The sequence below is a fragment of the Oncorhynchus mykiss genome, chromosome 15 (assembly GCF_057628025.1).
Source record: "Oncorhynchus mykiss isolate SJ-2025 chromosome 15, ASM5762802v1, whole genome shotgun sequence".
Classification (NCBI taxonomy): domain Eukaryota; kingdom Metazoa; phylum Chordata; class Actinopteri; order Salmoniformes; family Salmonidae; genus Oncorhynchus; species Oncorhynchus mykiss.
The window spans coordinates 67,155,788-67,173,350 of NC_143036.1; positions in this window are offsets into that span (position 1 = coordinate 67,155,788).

Sequence of the window (17,563 nt, forward strand, 5' to 3'; positions counted from 1 at the left end):
GCGCCCTCACCTGCCTGCACGACTGGCGACCCCAGTCTGACAACCTCCCCACCCTCCTCATCTTTGATTCAACTCACACTCCCCTACTTCCCTCGTTCTCTCTCCATTCTCCCTTCCCCTCTTGCCACTCACCACTCCCCTACTTCCCTCGTTCTCTCTCCATTCTCCCTCCCCCTCTTGCCACTCACCACTCCCCATCTTCCCTCGTTCTCTCTCCATTCTCCCTCCCCCTCTTGCCACTCACCACTTCCCTACTTCCCTCGTTCTCTCTCCATTCTCCCTCCCCCTCTTGCCACTCACCACTCCCCATCTTCCCCTTTCACCCCCCTGTTTTTCCTGGTTGTATATTTTTTTGTAATCACATCTTCAGTAATTTTAAGGGTCTCCACCTGCAATGACACATACTGTACATCTAGTTGATTAGAATAAACGGTGAGGGGAGCCGGACAGTGACTCATCTTAATCAGCTTGATAAATGGTGTTCACACCCGGCCCCTGAAATTAGCCAGGAAGTGAAGTGGGTTTCTCTCTTCTGTGTGTTGGGGTATGTGTGCGTGTGTGTTCATTTGTGTGTGTGTGTGTGCATGCGTGTCTGCACTTATGCCCAAAGAGGTGGTCTCTCCCCGCACCCCCCACCAATACAATATGTGTGCGCCGCTGAACTCCCGAAAACAAACGATGAATCATCATTATACTGTACATTATGAGAGTTGTGGCCAAGCACCCCCAACAAGCTGTGGTACCATTGCAATACAAAGGGCTGCTATGTGATGTGCAGCCTACATTGTGTTGCCCAGCTAGACCACATAGGATATCAATATCCCACAGAGATCCTTCCCATGTACTCTCTATGTCTCTGATATAGATACATGTTATTGGATTAAATCTTATGCATGTGACTGAATGCAAACTTATTACATGCCATTTATCATCTACTTATGTAGATTGGAGCTCTCAGATGACAGGTTTCATTTTCCTGAGCGTTTTCCCCATCTGACTGGATACCATTAACCCTGTTGTTTGCACTCCGTTTTCCCTTTTCAATTAGCTTCTAAATGGGACATGATTGGGATGAGAAAAAATATACGCGATTGACACAAGATTGACTGGGCTCTAATTGAAAGTTAGCTTGCTTTATGCGTCTGTAAAAAAGGTCATTATTTACATTAAGTACGCCAAATTATTGATTTAATTCAGTCTGGAAGTTATTACATCCATTATGTCATTCGTCCCATGATTCATTTGTGCATTGGGTTTTTGATGAAGCTGTAATGCATACTATTATGGCCCTGATTTCTAATGAGCTCAAACAACGTCTGCAGCTCACGTTGGTAGTGGGGAGAAAACACGGTTGCTTCCAATATGGCCGCCCTCTTTGAGCCAGGATTTCCACTTCACTACATCTAGTAGGATGTAGTGAAGTGTGTGTGTGTGTGTGTGTGTGTGTGTGTGTGTGTGTGTGTGTGTGCGTACTTGTGCAGCCCACCTCCGCAAAAAATGCATGTATGTGTTTTTAGCAGTTCTGCTGCCGTATCCTGTTTGGTAGCTAATGGACGGGGAGAGGGGCAGTGGGAAGCCAGTGAATATCCTTCCTCCCATTCCTCTCTTATATCAACCCAAGTGAGATGGACAGACATCCACGCATGGCTAATGCAGCCCTCAAGACACACCCAACATCCCCCTTAATGTCCCATCTATTAGTTATTAATGAAAAGCTATCCACACTGAAAGTAAGCTAGTGTGCACAGGGGACGTATAGTACTGAAGTGGATGCAGAGACTGAGAATCTATGCCCATTGCTTTGCATGCAGACTGAGAAAGTTGAATATTCCTGGTCTACAGACACATACGGATAATAAAATACCAGGTTGGGAAGCAGTGGGGGCACTTTGCCAATCTGTGTAGCAGACCTGGGTTCAAATAGTATTCGAAATAATTCAAAATACCTAAGCTGGACTCGATTGAGTTTGCCTATAGCAAAGGAACTAATAGAATAGTCGCACAGTGCTACCCTACCCATTTGGCACGCCAGCCTAAAGCAAGCGCTCAAAGAATGAGAAAGATTTCAAGTAGTATTTGAACCCAGATCTCAGACCATCGGTGTAGCTTTTTTATAAATGCTAGTGGATGAATAATACTTCATGGAGGCTGCCAGATTCTCCCATTCACAGAGGCTTGCTGGGCAGGAAGATTAGTTATTTTGTTTAGCCATGGGATCGGAGCCTTTTGTTTCTGCGTAGCGCATTTCGGCTAAAGGTCAGTCTAAGGCCGCCACGGACCCCCATATCTCTCCACCCTGGCCACTGTCCCTCTCTCTGTTGTTTTCTCATCGCCCACTTCTCTTATCGTCCACGCTCACACCTACGGCTAGGGTCTTCTTTCTCCCTCTTCAGCCATGGGCTTTGGAGAGACTGATGGAAGCTGATAACCTCTAAATCCGGGGAGGGAGTTGGGGGGGGGGGGGGGGGGGGGGCAGCTTGAGCCGCTGCCAGAGAGTAAGGGGCCTCTGGCAGGAAACCGGGCTGGGGCAATGCCCAGGCTTTTTGGCTTCCTGGGCCTTGGGCCTGGGCCAGGCTCATAGCTTAGTCTCTTAGTTTTTGAGGACCATGACAGTTGAAAAATAGTCTGAGCAGTCTGAATCTCCACTTATTTGAGGCTATGGGTTTAGTACTCTTAGTGCAGGGGTTTAAAGACAGGCCACTTCTCTTTGCTCCTCTATTCCTCTCCTCTCTCTACTCATCCATCTCTTCCTCCCTCCGTCTGTCTCCCTCTGGGGAGGAGGGCTCCCCACGGTGTGGCGCACAGCAAGTAACGATCAGCTCCAGTGACCCGAGACGACTCACTCATACCTGAGCAGGCAGGAGAGAGAGAGACAGAGAGGGAGCGAGAGAGACAGAGAGGGAGAGAGAGAGTGAGATAGGGAGACAGAGTGAGAGAGAGAGAGAGAGAGAGAGAGAGAGAGACAGAGAGGGAGAGGGAGCGAGAGAGACAGAGAGGGAGGGAGAGAGAGAGAGATAGGGAGACAGAGTGAGAGAGAGAGAGACAGAGAGAGAGAGAGAGAGAGAGAGAGAGAGAGAGAGATAGGGAGATGGAGAGAGAGCAAGATAAGGAGACAGAGTGAGAGAGAGAGAGAGAGAGAGAGAGAGAGAGAGAGAGAGAGAGAGAGATAAAAGGAGTGAGAGATAGAGAGACCTTGACAAGACAGAAAGTAAAGGACAGGGTGGGCCGGGCCTCAATTTACCCAGAGTGCTTCCTGCCCACGCATCTACCAATCAGAAGGGCGATCGGCCCTGCCGGTTTGTAACGGTGGGGGTCCAGACAGACCATGGTACATCACCTTGGAAGGCGGACGTCATTCCCACAACGATGGCCCCAGGGAAGAACTGTCTGATAAAAACAACAGCTCTCTCCAATCACTCCCTCTCACCCTCGACTGGTAGTAATCGCTCATCCCTCTGCTGCCTGTGTGTGTGTGTGTGCATGTGTATGTATGTGCATGTGTGTGTGTTTGTGTGTCCTCTTTCCTCCAAACTCCATCCATAAAAAGGCAGACTCTGGAAACATCCCAGGACATTCATAAATCAGTCCCAGAAAGTATATTTTTCACCTGTTCAGACACTCAGTTATAAAGGCCCCGAATATGAGTTGAATCGATTCAATTATTGTGCCAGCAAAAGTGAATTACAAATATAATTGCTAATTTGACAGCATAAATATTATTCCTATATCTTACAGTGATGATTTCTGACAAATTGCTCTCCCACCGTTTAATGTCCTTCAAGAGAGAAAATAGACACTGAAACGTATAAATAAATGGAAAATATCATTGGGGTGTGTAATTAGTTGATAATGCATTAATCCCATTATATGACCCGTGCCAGCTAATTGCTATTGTCAGTCATCCAGAACGTTTCAGGTGGTTTGGATGCTCATTATGTGAAATTCTCTGATTATTATGACTTTATTTTCCTGTCCGCATTCAGAAACTGAGTTTACAGGTGCCAGGAATTACAAGACGACAGTCAAAAGCTAGGTCATTACCAGCAGTGTCCAATGTGGCGCCGGTACTAACGGTACTGTCTAAACCAGCCAGCCGGCCGGCAGCCACGTCATCAACAGTTCCTGGAGGAGCCACTCGGCTACTGGCTAATGAGCGCTGAGGTGGCAGGGTGAAGATCTTGCTGTGGCATCCCGTCGTCTCGCAACACAATAACAAGCTGCCTCTCCAACACACTGAGGGCTAAGGATGATGCCTTAACTGAGCCTGGGGAGAGAGAGACAGAGAGAGAGAGAGAGAGAGAGAGAGAGGGAACCTAGCCACTGTGTAAAAGGTTTAATGAACAGGAATATGTAATGAAGGTGAGAAGGATATAGATGTGCAGAGTTTGAGGTCTCTCTGTTGCCAGACTAAAAGAGAATAGTGCAGTGTGAGAGACTGATGATATCCATCGCGTATATAGAGCCATTGTCTCACGTCAGATGGTATCACTCCTACGCTATGTTCATCCCTCAACCGATCTGTCTTGAAGGACGTGGAACTCATCTCTGAAAGAGATTTTGTTCATCCGCCTAACACTAGATCCTAATTGTGAAAATCACTTCGCTCTCGGTAGCTATGATGCACTGGCTACTACGGTAAACCGGTGCTCTATCAGCTCAGCAAACTTGCTCCAGCTAGCAGCCTAGTGTTTGAATGGCCATACTGTAGCTAGTTTGCCAGCTTGTTGAGGAAGTTGTATGGCACCAAAGTTATGGGACTATTCCCAGAAATCAGTATGTATCAGACTCTGACAGCTGGCACTGTGCCTCGCTACTTTATAACATTTGGCCAACGCGATAACGTCGCAGAGAGCAGCAGTCAGCTGTGCTGTAGAACTCTAATCACAGTGTAGTGATACACCTGACTATCTGGCTCCATTTTATATTATAGTAAAATCATGTGCAGTCGAGTGTAATGCTTTTTTCTGACTAAGATCAAGGAATGGTCATAAGAAACAAAGATCAAAGCAAGTATTATTTAATAACTTTGTAAAGTGAATAGATTCGGATACAAGCCATAAAGCTTGAATTACAAATCATTAACAAGTGTTAAAAGCCATTCAGAATCGATGCATGAAGATCTCAGAGTTTCAAAGCGAAGTATGAACAAAAAGATGCCTACTAGGCCAGAGGCCTAGAAGCCTAGGAAGTGAGAAAATGGAATACAAGCTTCCTCCATGGACAGGATAAGAAAGAGAACAACAGACCTTCATTCTATTTATACCAGATTGGACTTGTTTCTATTCAAATTCAATTGTTGACCAATCCACAGACCAAACCAAAGGTAACACAACTACGATATCCAATCGGATCAAACCAACCAACATCCAATAGGAATAGGAAGGGGGTAACATCTATGTGGGATGACCGGAGGGGGTGGGCTGGTGACCACAAAGAATGCATTCCTGAGGTAACAACTGCGTACAGTGTCATCAGAATTGACTCTGAACAACTAGAAGTAACCACAGAGATCATGCATCAACATAGATGGCATCAACGTTCTCCTCAGAGGATGTTTTAGATAGACACCAGACATGGATGCAATAGTGTTATTTTAACACACATTTCTATAGTTAATTCTTTGCTTACATTTGGAGAGAGAGAGAGAGATACGTTTTGGCCCCTCAGATGGGGGAAGTGTGTACTGTCCCTTAAAGCATTGCCCTTTGTGTCTTCCCTGTGTTCCTGGGCCATTTTCCAAGCAGCCCCAGTTGAAAGAGAGCACTTTGTGTAGGGCCGAGCCTACAACGGCAGAACAGATATCATGAAAACTCATTTTTGCATAGACTAGAGTATTTGCATTGACCCCCTTTTTAATGCTGCTGCTACTCACGTTTTATTATCTATGCATAGTCACTTTACCCCTGCCTACATATTACCTCAATTACATCGACTAACCTATACCCCCACACATTGACTTGGTACCTCCTGTATATAGCCTCGTTATTGTTATTTGTGTTACTTTTTTATTAATTTAGCAAATATTTTCTTACTCTGCATTGTTTGTATAAGGGCTTGCAAGTAAGCATTTCATGGTAAGGTCTACACCTGTGGAGTTCGTGTATGGAGCTAGATATAAACAAGAGAATGGTAATGTCCATCGTGTATAGAGCTAGTCATAAACAAGAGAATGGTAATGTCCATCATGTATAGAGCCAGTTATAAACAAGGGAATGGTTTTGTCCATCAGGTATAGAGCTAGAATTAAACAAGAGAATGGTAATGTCCATCATGTATAGAGCTAGTTATAAACAAGAGAATGCTAATGTCCATCGTGTATAGAGCTAGTTATAAACAAGGGAATGGTTTTGTCCATCAGGTATAGAGCTAGAATTAAACAAGAGAATGGTAATGTCCATCATGTATAGAGCCAGTTATAAACAAGAGAATGGTAATGTCCATCATATATAGAGCCAGTTATAAACAAGAGAATGGTAATGTCCATCATATATAGAGCCAGTTATAAACAAGAGAATGGTAATGTCCATCATGTATAGAGCCAGTTATAAACAAGAGAATGGTAATGTCCATCATATATAGAGCCAGTTATAAACAAGAGAATGGTAATGTCCATCATATATAGAGAAAGTTATAAACAAGAGAATGGTAATGTCCATCATGTATAGAGCCAGTTGTAAACAAGAGAATGCTAATGTCCATCGTGTATAGAGCCAATTATAAACAAGGGAATGGTTTTGTCCATCAGGTATAGAGCTAGAATTAAACAAGAGAATGGTAATGTCCATCATGTATAGAGCTAGTTATAAACAAGAGAATGCTAATGTCCATCATGTATAGAGCCAGTTATAAACAAGAGAATGGTAATGTCCATCATATATAGAGCCAGTTATAAACAAGAGAATGGTAATGTCCATCATATATAGAGCCAGTTATAAACAAGAGAATGGTAATGTCCATCATGTATAGAGCCAGTTATAAACAAGAGAATGGTAATGTCCATCATATATAGAGCCAGTTATAAACAAGAGAATGGTAATGTCCATCATGTATAGAGCAAGTTATAAACAAGAGAATGCTAATGTCCATCATATATAGAGAAAGTTATAAACAAGAGAATGGTAATGTCCATCATGTATAGAGCCAGTTATAAACAAGAGAATGGTAATGTCCATCATGTAAATAGCCAGTTACAAACAAGAGAATGCTAATGTCCATCATATATAGAGCCAGTTATAAACAAGATAATTGTAATGTCCATCATGTATAGAGCCAGTTATAAACAAGAGAATGGTAATGTCCATCATATATAGAGCCAGTTATAAACAAGAGAATGCTAATGTCCATCATGTATAGAGCCAGTTATAAACAAGAGAATGCTAATGTCCATCATGTATAGAGCTAGAATTAAACAAGAGAATGGTAATGTCCATCATGTATAGAGCCAGTTATAAACAAGAGAATGGTAATGTCCATCATGTATAGAGCCAGTTATAAACAAGAGAATGCTAATGTCCATCATATATAGAGCCAGTTATAAACAAGAGAATGCTAATGTCCATCATATATAGAGAAAGTTATAAACAAGAGAAGGCTAATGTCCATCATGTATAGAGCCAGTTATAAACAAGAGAATGGTAATGTCCATCATGTATAGAGCCAGTTATAAACAAGAGAATGGTAATGTCCATCATGTATAGAGCCAGTTATAAACAAGAGAATGGTAATGTCCATCATATATAGAGCAAGTTACAAACAAGAGAATGGTAATGTCCATCATGTATAGAGCCAGTTATAAACAAGAGAATGGTAATGTCCATCATGTATAGAGCCAGTTATAAACAAGAGAATGGTAATGTCCATCATATATAGAGCCAGTTATAAACAAGAGAATGGTAATGTCCATCAGGTATTGAGCTAGAATTAAACAAGAGAATGGTAATGTCCATCATGTATAGAGCCAGTTATAAACAAGAGAATGCTAATGTCCATTGTGTATAGAGCCAATTATAGACATGAGAATGGTAATGTCCATCGTGTATAGAGCTAGAATTAAACAAGAGAATGGTAATGTCCATCATGTATAGAGCTAGTTATAAACAAGAGAATGGTTTTGTCCATCAGGTATAGAGCCAGTTATAAACAAGAGAATGGTAATGTCCATCGTGTATAGAGCTAGTTATAAACAAGAGAATGGTAATGTCCATCGTGTATAGAGCTAGTTATAAACAAGAGAATGGTTTTGTCCATCAGGTATAGAGCTAGAATTAAACAAGAGAATGGTAATGTCCATCATGTATAGAGCCAGTTATAAACAAGAGAATGGTCATGTCCATCATGTATAGAGCTAGTTATAAACAAGATAATGGTTTTGTCCATCAGGTATAGAGCCAGTTATAAACAAGAGAATGGTAATGTCCATCGTGTATAGAGCTAGTTATAAACAAGTGAATGGTAATGTCCATCGTGTATAGAGCCAGTTATAAACAAGAGAATGGTTTTGTCCATCAGGTATAGAGCTAGAATTAAACAAGAGAATGGTAATGTCCATCATATATAGAGCCAGTTATAAACAAGAGAATGGTAATGTCCATCATGTATAGAGCCAGTTATAAACAAGAGAATGCTAATGTCCATCATATATAGAGCCAGTTATAAACAAGAGAATGGTAATGTCCATCATATATAGAGCCAGTTATAAACAAGAGAATGGTAATGTCCATCATGTATAGAGCCAGTTATAAACAAGAGAATGCTAATATCCATCATATATAGAGCCAGTTATAAAAGAGAGTATGGTAATGTCCATCATGTATAGAGCAAGTTATAAACAAGAGAATGGTAATGTCCATCATATATAGAGCAAGTTACAAACAAGAGAATGGTAATGTCCATCATGTATAGAGCCAGTTATAAACAAGAGAATGGTAATGTCCATCATGTATAGAGCCAGTTATAAACAAGAGAATGGTAATGTCCATCATATATAGAGCCAGTTATAAACAAGAGAATGGTAATGTCCATCAGGTATTGAGCTAGAATTAAACAAGAGAATGGTAATGTCCATCATGTATAGAGCCAGTTATAAACAAGAGAATTCTAATGTCCATTGTGTATAGAGCCAATTATAGACATGAGAATGGTAATGTCCATCATATATAGAGCCAGTTATAAACAAGAGAATGGTAATGTCCATCATATATAGACCCAGTTATAAACAAGAGAATGGTAATGTCCATCATGTATAGAGCCAGTTATAAACAAGAGAATGCTAATATCCATCATATATAGAGCCAGTTATAAAAGAGAGAATGGTAATGTCCATCATGTATAGAGCAAGTTATAAACAAGAGAATGGTAATGTCCATCATATATAGAGCAAGTTATAAACAAGAGAATGGTAATGTCCATCATGTATAGATCCAGTTATAAACAAGAGAATGGTAATGTCCATCATGTATAGAGCCAGTTATAAACAAGAGAATGCTAATGTCCATCATATATAGAGCAAGTTATAAACAAGAGAATGGCAATGTCCATCATGTATAGAGCCAGTTACAAACAAGAGAATGCTAATGTCCATCATATATAGAGCCAGTTATAAACAACAGAATGGTAATGTCCATCATGTATAGAGCAAGTTATAAACAAGAGAATGCTAATGTCCATTGTGTATAGAGTTAGTTATAAACAAGAGAATGATAATGTCCATCAGGTATAGAGCTAGAATTAAACAAGAGAATGGTAATGTCCATCATGTATAGAGCCAGTTATAAACAGGAGAATGCTAATGTCCATCATATATAGAGCCAGTTATAAACAAGAGAATGGTAATGTCCATCATGTATAGAGCAAGTTATAAACAAGAGAATGCTAATGCCCATCGTGTATAGAGCTAGTTATAAACACGAGAATGGTAATGTCCATCAGGTATAGAGCTAGATTTAAACAAGAGAATGGTAATGTCCATCATGTATTGAGCTAGTTATAAACAAGAGAATGGTAATGTCCATCATGTATAGAGCCAGTTATAAACAAGAGAATGCTAATGTCCATAGTGTATAGAGCCAGTTATAAACAAGAGAATGTAATGTCCATCATGTATTGAGCCAGTTATAAACAAGAGAATGCTAATGTCCATAGTGTATAGAGCCAGTTATAAACAAGAGAATGGTAATGTCCATCATGTATTGAGCCAGTTATAAACAAGAGAATGGTAATGTCCATCATGTATAGAGCCAGTTATAAACAAGAGAATGCTAACGTCCATCGTGTTTAGAGCTCACCAATAGTCATCCAATTAGTCTACTCTCTACACTCAGTAAGATATTGGAGGGTATTGTGAGTTGACAAATGTGGGAGTACATGGGAAAGAATGATCTGATTACAGCCAATCAGCATGCTTATCACAAAAATCATTCCACTACCACTGCATTGGTTGACATGACTGACCAGTGCTATGGATAATGGCAAGTTTGTGGGTGTACTTTTTTTAGATTTCAGTGCAGCATTTGATTTAGTGGATCATGAAATAATTAATGCAATAATTAATTAATCATGATCAAAATTAATGCATTATGGTTTTATTTAAGGAGGTAGCATTGCATTTGGTACAGTCTGACAGGAAATAGTCTACCTATATCAATGGCTCATTTTCTTCCCCTCATGTGTTAAATTGTGGAATACCTCAGGGCAACTGCCTTGGGCCACTTCTTTATTTAATATATACCAACAATCTTCCCTATGCCTTAGCAAAAACTCAAGCTACTATATTTGCAGATGATACTACAATTTATGCAGCAAGACAATTGGTTCAGCAAGCTTCACAAGGAGATTTGGAGAATATCAGGGAGTGGGTTTGCCAAAACAAACTTGTTTTAAACACCAAGAAAACCAAAGTTATGTTAGTCTGTTCAACTAGGAAAGGGCCAAAACAGCATGGGATACAATTAAGTATGGGAGGAGTACAAATTGAAGAAGTAGCAGAAACCAAACTACTGGGAGTGCAGCTAGACAACTGCTTATCATGGTCGTCTCAAATAACTCATCTATGTATATATTAAATCAGCATGCATAATCACAAGGATAGCTGAATATTTACCAGGAAAAATCAAATCAAATCATGTATAGAGCCAGTGATTAACATTAGTCAAAGGTCATGCAGATTCCAAAGCTTTCAGAATACAGAGGAAGAGGGTAGTGAGAGGGAGACAGAGAGATAGATAGACTGAAAGAGAGATGAACGGATAGAAACAGGCCTCAAGGCTCTCCAACTCTACTCTAATGAAGTTTAAGAGCCAAGTCCAAACTTGATAGGAATGAGCACATCAATGCATTATTCACTCCACATGAATGCATATTTTACACCAAAAGTTTGAGTGTGCCTAAATGCCCTCGAGAAAGTCAGCCTTAAGAATACTGTATGTCCAGGATATGGCTGTGAGTGAGATTGAGTGAGATTGATAGTGAACTGGTATTTACTATGGAGAATATTCCAAATAGACCATGCATGGATGAAAGGATTCCCTGAACTTAGAGCCCCATTAGAAATGGATGATATGCGATATGGATCGAGAGCTGTGCTTCTCACATTATTAGTCCACATGGTAGATTGGGATGAGAGTTATGGGAATCGTTTCACAAACTAACGAAAAGAGGACCTTTGTGAAACCGGTCAATCCGAGATAAGGCTAGGAACCCTTTCCATGATGCGTCATACTGGACCTAGTCAGAAAGTTAATATTAAGCCTTTCTCTCCTCACTGTTTTTTTTGTTCAAGGCCCTTCTTTTCCACAGCAACGGCTCAATTTCCTAGCTTCGCCAGAACAATCAGCACAATTTATTTTTGAAAAACCGGGCGGTAAAACAATATACTGTAATACCTCCGGGGATCAGTTTGCAGCTGGGCATGACTCTAGCTTGGCTCATACACACACAGATAATCTTCCAAATCTTCGCATAAACAACAAACAAACATAATTTACTTTTCAGAGCTTAGCGACATGTGAGATATCCGGGGTGTGAACGAGAGCGTGTGATAAGCATCTCTGTCCTCTTGTTCCCCGTAGAATAAAATAGAAGAAAGAACGGCGAGTGTCAACCCGTCCGGCCGTTAAGCGACGCCCACGTTTGTTAAATGAATGAAAGTCATGAGTTAACAAAGGCCCATATTTATTCTCATATTTGCTCAACGAACCGAAAGATGGCGGCGCAGAGCTCCATCAATATTGCTTTGCCCAGCCAGCGTCCCCCCTCCTCCTCCTCCTCCTCCCTGTTAATGGCATTTGTCTGCACTTGTGCCAGCCGGGGGGGCCTCTGTGGCGGGCGCGGTTTGGCCCGGCCATCGCTCATCATTGGCTGCAGGCCCCCGGCGGGCTCGTTGTGGACCGCCAGGCCGAACGAGCCAGCATCTGCTCAGGGTCGAAGTGGAGGGGGGGGGGGTCCATGTCTCTGCAGACATTTATTAACAGGAGCCAGTCATATCTTAGCACCGCTCTGGTCTCTCTCTCACATGGCCTGGGTAGAGTAACACTGACCCCTGGACTGTCCTTGGATTGGATCAACGTTGGACTGTCTCAGTACACTGACCCCTGGACTGTCCTTGGGTTGGATCAACGTTGAACTGTCTCAGTACACTGACCCCTGGACTGGGACTGGCCTTGGGTTGGATGAACGTTGGACTGACTCGGTACACTGACAGCTGGACTGGCCTTGGTTGGATCAACGTTGGACTGACTCGGTACACTGACAGCTGGACTGGCCTTGGGTTGGATCAATGTTGGACTGACTCGGTACACTGACAGCTGGACTGGCCTTGGTTGGATCAACGTTGGACTAACTCAGTACACTGACAGCTGGACTGGCCTTGGGTTGGATCAACGTTGGACTGACTCGGTACACTGACAGCTGTACTGGTCTTGGGTTGGATCAACGTTGGACTAACTCAGTACACTGACAGCTGGACTGGCCTTGGTTGGATCAACGTTGGACTGACTCGGTACACTGACAGCTGGACTGGCCTTGGGTTGATCAACATTGAACTGACTCGGTACACTGACAGCTGGACTGGTCTTGGGTTGGATCAACGTTGGACTGACTCGGTACACTGACAGCTGGACTGGCCTTGGTTGGATCAACGTTGGACTAACTCAGTACACTGACAGCTGGACTGGCCTTGGGTTGGATCAACGTTGGACTGACTCGGTACACTGACAGTTGTACTGGTCTTGGGTTGGATCAACGTTGGACTAACTCAGTACACTGACAGCTGGACTAGCCTTGGTTGGATCAACGTTGGACTGACTCGGTACACTGACAGCTGTACTGGTCTTGGGTTGGATCAACGTTGGACTAACTCAGTACACTGATAGCTGGACTGGCCTTGGGTTGGATCAACGTTGGAATGACTCGGTACACTGACAGCTGGACTGGCCTTGGTTGGATCAACGTTGGAATGTTTCAGTACACTGACAGCTGGACTGGCCTTGGGTTGGATCAAAGTTGGACTGTCTCGGGTACACTGAGCCCTGGACTAGCCTGGGGTTGGATCAACGTTGGACTGACTAGGGACACTGACCCATGGACTGGCCTTGGGTTGGATCAACGTTGGACTGACTAGGGACACTGACCCCTGGACTGGCCTTGGGTTGGATCAACGTTGGACTGACTCGGTACACTAACAGCTGTACTGGTCTTGGCTTATCAACATTGGTCTGACTCAGTACACTGACGTTGGTTGGAAGTTGGACTGATGTTGGATGGACATGGTAGACTGATGTGTCAGTATGTTGGATTGTGCCTACCATAAATAGCTGGACTGTGTGTGTGTGTGTGTGTGTGTGTGTGTGTGTGTGTGTGTGTGTGTGTGTGTGTGTGTGTGTGTGTGTGTGTGTGTGTGTGTGTGTGTGTGTGTGTGTGTGTGTGTGTGTGTGTGTGTGTGCCTACGTCCTTGCCTGTATTTGGTGGTGTACATATCCAACTGATCGTGTCACTCCTCCATCTCTAGCTTTTGGTATTATCTTTGTTTATTTGTTTGTTTGCTGGATATGATCATCTCTCTTGGTAGTGGTGGTGGTGGTGGTGGTGGGGGTCCGAAGGTGGGGCGGGATGTATCACAGATTGTGAAGCGACTAAAGCCTACTGGGACGGCTCCCAACATCTACCTGCATTTCTCTGACCTTCCCCCCTGTGATCTACAATAACTCTCCCCTCTCTCTACCTCTCTCGCCCTCTCTCAATTCAATTCAATTCCAATTTAAGGGGCTTTATTGGCATGGGAAACGTGTTAACATTGCCAAAGCAAGTGAACTAGATAATAAACAAAAGTGAAATAGACAATACAAAATCTCTCTCTCTCTCTGCATCTCTCTCACTCTGTCTGTCTGACTCTCTCTCTCTGTCTTTCCAAGATCCTTAATCTCTCACTCACGCTGTCTGTCTGGCAATGTCTCTACCTCTATATCTGCCTTTCCCTCCAACTATCTCCCTCTGTCTGACTGTCTGTATGTCTCTCAATCCATGTTGATCTCCCTCTCTCTCCTTCTTTTAAACGTACCATTCCCCCATCCTCTCCTGTCCTCTTTTTCTTCCCACTCAGTCTGTATCTGTCTACCTGTCCCGTCCCCACTCCGCTATCCTCTCTTCTCTCTCCTCTGTTATTTTTCTAAAGTCTCTCTCTCTGAGGTGAGAGTCTGGGGGTTCAGTTCTCTATGATTACTGCGGCGGTGGGTGGTCTCTTCCTTTACCTTCCTTAAGTCCCAAAAACCTTCACAGAAGGACAACTACGCCAAAGGACGGCGCCGTCATAGAACAAAATTGGTGCTGCCGCTTCACCCCTGCTTGGGCTAGCTAGCTGTCGTAGATGTTGTCACATGGCAGGGTTGACTCTGTGAGTTATGCAGGGCAGTGTTCCGCTGGTAAAGAGTTCCCTAAACCTCTTGGCCCGGAGACTGGCTATTCATGACTGTAATCAAAATGTATAAACATAGTTATACTGGCAGAGTCGAGTCAAGCTGAGAGCTAGCTAATTGGCTCTCTGGCATAATTGCATCCAGTCCTTGACAGACAACAAAACCCTGAGATATGGCTGCAGTGAACAGTATTAATTTACACTGGCCACTGTAGCTGACCACTGCCGCCGCCGAAAACTATGCTGACAGACAATGTATTGAAACCAAGAAAAACCCTATTAGATGTGTTATTCTGGTGATTTATGGAGTTTATTCCATGAGAAGATGCATGGAGAACGAAGTGGGGAGACGGGATTCAGCATGCAGGCCAGCACACACAGAAACTATCACACAACGACTCATAATAGATACGCACGCATTCACGCTCACACACCCGTGCAGAAACAAATGCACACACAAGGACACACAGGAACACATGCACAGGTGTGTGTGCGTGCATACATGTGTGGTACGCCTCATTGTGTGTGAGTGTGTGTATGAATGGGTGTGTGTGGGTGTGCAAGTTTTTGTGTGTGCTCGTCTGCACCCACGCTTTCATGCACGTGCCCTTGCATGTTTACTCATTGCTCTCCCCGTACCACCAGTTGTCTCCAGGTCACCAGGTCCCATCTCCTGTAGTATTCACCAGTTGTCTCCAGGTCCCATCTCCTGTAGTATTCACCAGTTGTCTCCAGGTCCCATCTCCTGTAGTATTCACCAGTTGTCTCCAGGTCCCATCTCCTGTAGTATTCACCAGTTGTCTCCAGGTCTCCAGGTCCCACTCATGTAGTATTCACCACTTGTCTCCAGGTCCCATCTCCTGTAGTATTCACCACTTGTCTCCAGGTCTCCAGGTCCCATCTCATGTAGTATTCACCACTTGTCTCCAGGTCTCCAGGTCCCATCTCATGTAGTATTCACCACTTGTCTCCAGGTCCCATCTCCTGTAGTATTCACCAGTTGTCTCCAGGTCCCATCTCCTGTAGTATTCACCACTTGTCTCCAGGTCCCATCTCCTGTAGTATTCACCAGTTGTCTCCAGGTCCCATCTCCTGAAGTATTCAACCGGTTGTCTCCAGGTCCCATCTCCTGTAGTATTCACCAGTTGTCTCCAGGTCTACAGGTCCCATCTCCTGTAGTATTCACCACTTGTCTCCAGGTCTACAGGTCCCATCTCCTGTAGTATACACCAGTTGTCTCCAGGTCTCCAGGTCCCATCTCATGTAGTATTCACCACTTGTCTCCAGGTCTCCAGGTCCCATCTCCTGTAGTATTCACCAGTTGTCTCCAGGTCCCATCCCCTGCAGTATTCACCAGTTGTCTCCAGGTCTTCAGGTCCCATCTCCTGTAGTATAAGCCAGTTCTCTCAAGGTTTCCAGATCAGCAGGTGACATCTCCTCTAGTACGTATATAATGTGCTGGGTGATCTTACATGAATTGAAAGTAGTCAATCTGTCATGTTCGCTGGAATAATTATCGGACCAAGCTGCAGCGCGATGTGGTTTCCACATATTATTTATTAGAAGCGCACAAAACCACAACGAAAGAACAAAACAAACAACGAACTAAGAGGTGTAACATACACTAACTCAAAACAATATCCCATAAAACGCAGGTGGAAAAAATGCTACTTAAATTTGATCCACAATTAGAGACAACGATAGCCAGCTGCCTCTAATTGGGAATCATACCAAACACCAACATTGAAAAACTAAACTAGAACCCCACATAGAAAATAAAAACTAGAAAACCCCCCAGTCACACCCTGACCTACTCTACAATAGAAAATAAGGGCTCTCTATGGTCAGGACGTGACACAATCTCAAAGATGAATACCATTGATAACCATGGTGCTGGTACAGAGCTGCATAGATACATAGCGGAGGGCTTTTAGAGCTGAGGCGTTTTTGACAGCGTCCCCCTGAGAGAGACAGGTTTTACTAGGACACGGAGCTAAAATCTACAGTATCCCAGTCACAGACAGCAGAGTCTTAGCTAGTGTTAGTCGACACAGTGTTCACAATGCAACACAATAACAAAATCAAATGCAGATGACAACTTGTGATAGGGCCCATTGGTCTTTGCTGGAGCAGAAATTCCTCTCAGCTTGTGGAAGTAATTGAATCAAACAGAGTACTACTGTGAAACAGGACTAGCTGGAGTTCTACCATGTAAATGCAAGTAGTGATGGGAAAATGTCTTCAGATTCTGCCTGAACACGCTAATGACCAACTTAACCTTTAACTGAAGTGTCATTGATACAGGGATGCTAAATGTCTATCACAGTGGTTCCCAAGCTTCCCATAGTCCCGTACCCCTTCAAACATTCAACCTCCAGCTGTACCCCCTCTAGCACCAGGGTCAGCGCACTCTCAAATGTTGTTTTTTGCCATCATTGTAAACCTTCCACACACACACATACGATATATTTATTAAACATAAGAATGAGTGTGAGTTGTTGTCACAACCCGGCTCGTGGGAAGTGACAAAGAGCTCTTATAGGGCACAAATAATAACATAATAATAATAATCAATCATTTAGCTCTTTATTTAACCATATTACATATAAAACTTTATTTGTTCATCGGAAATTGTGAATAACTCACCACAGGTCAATG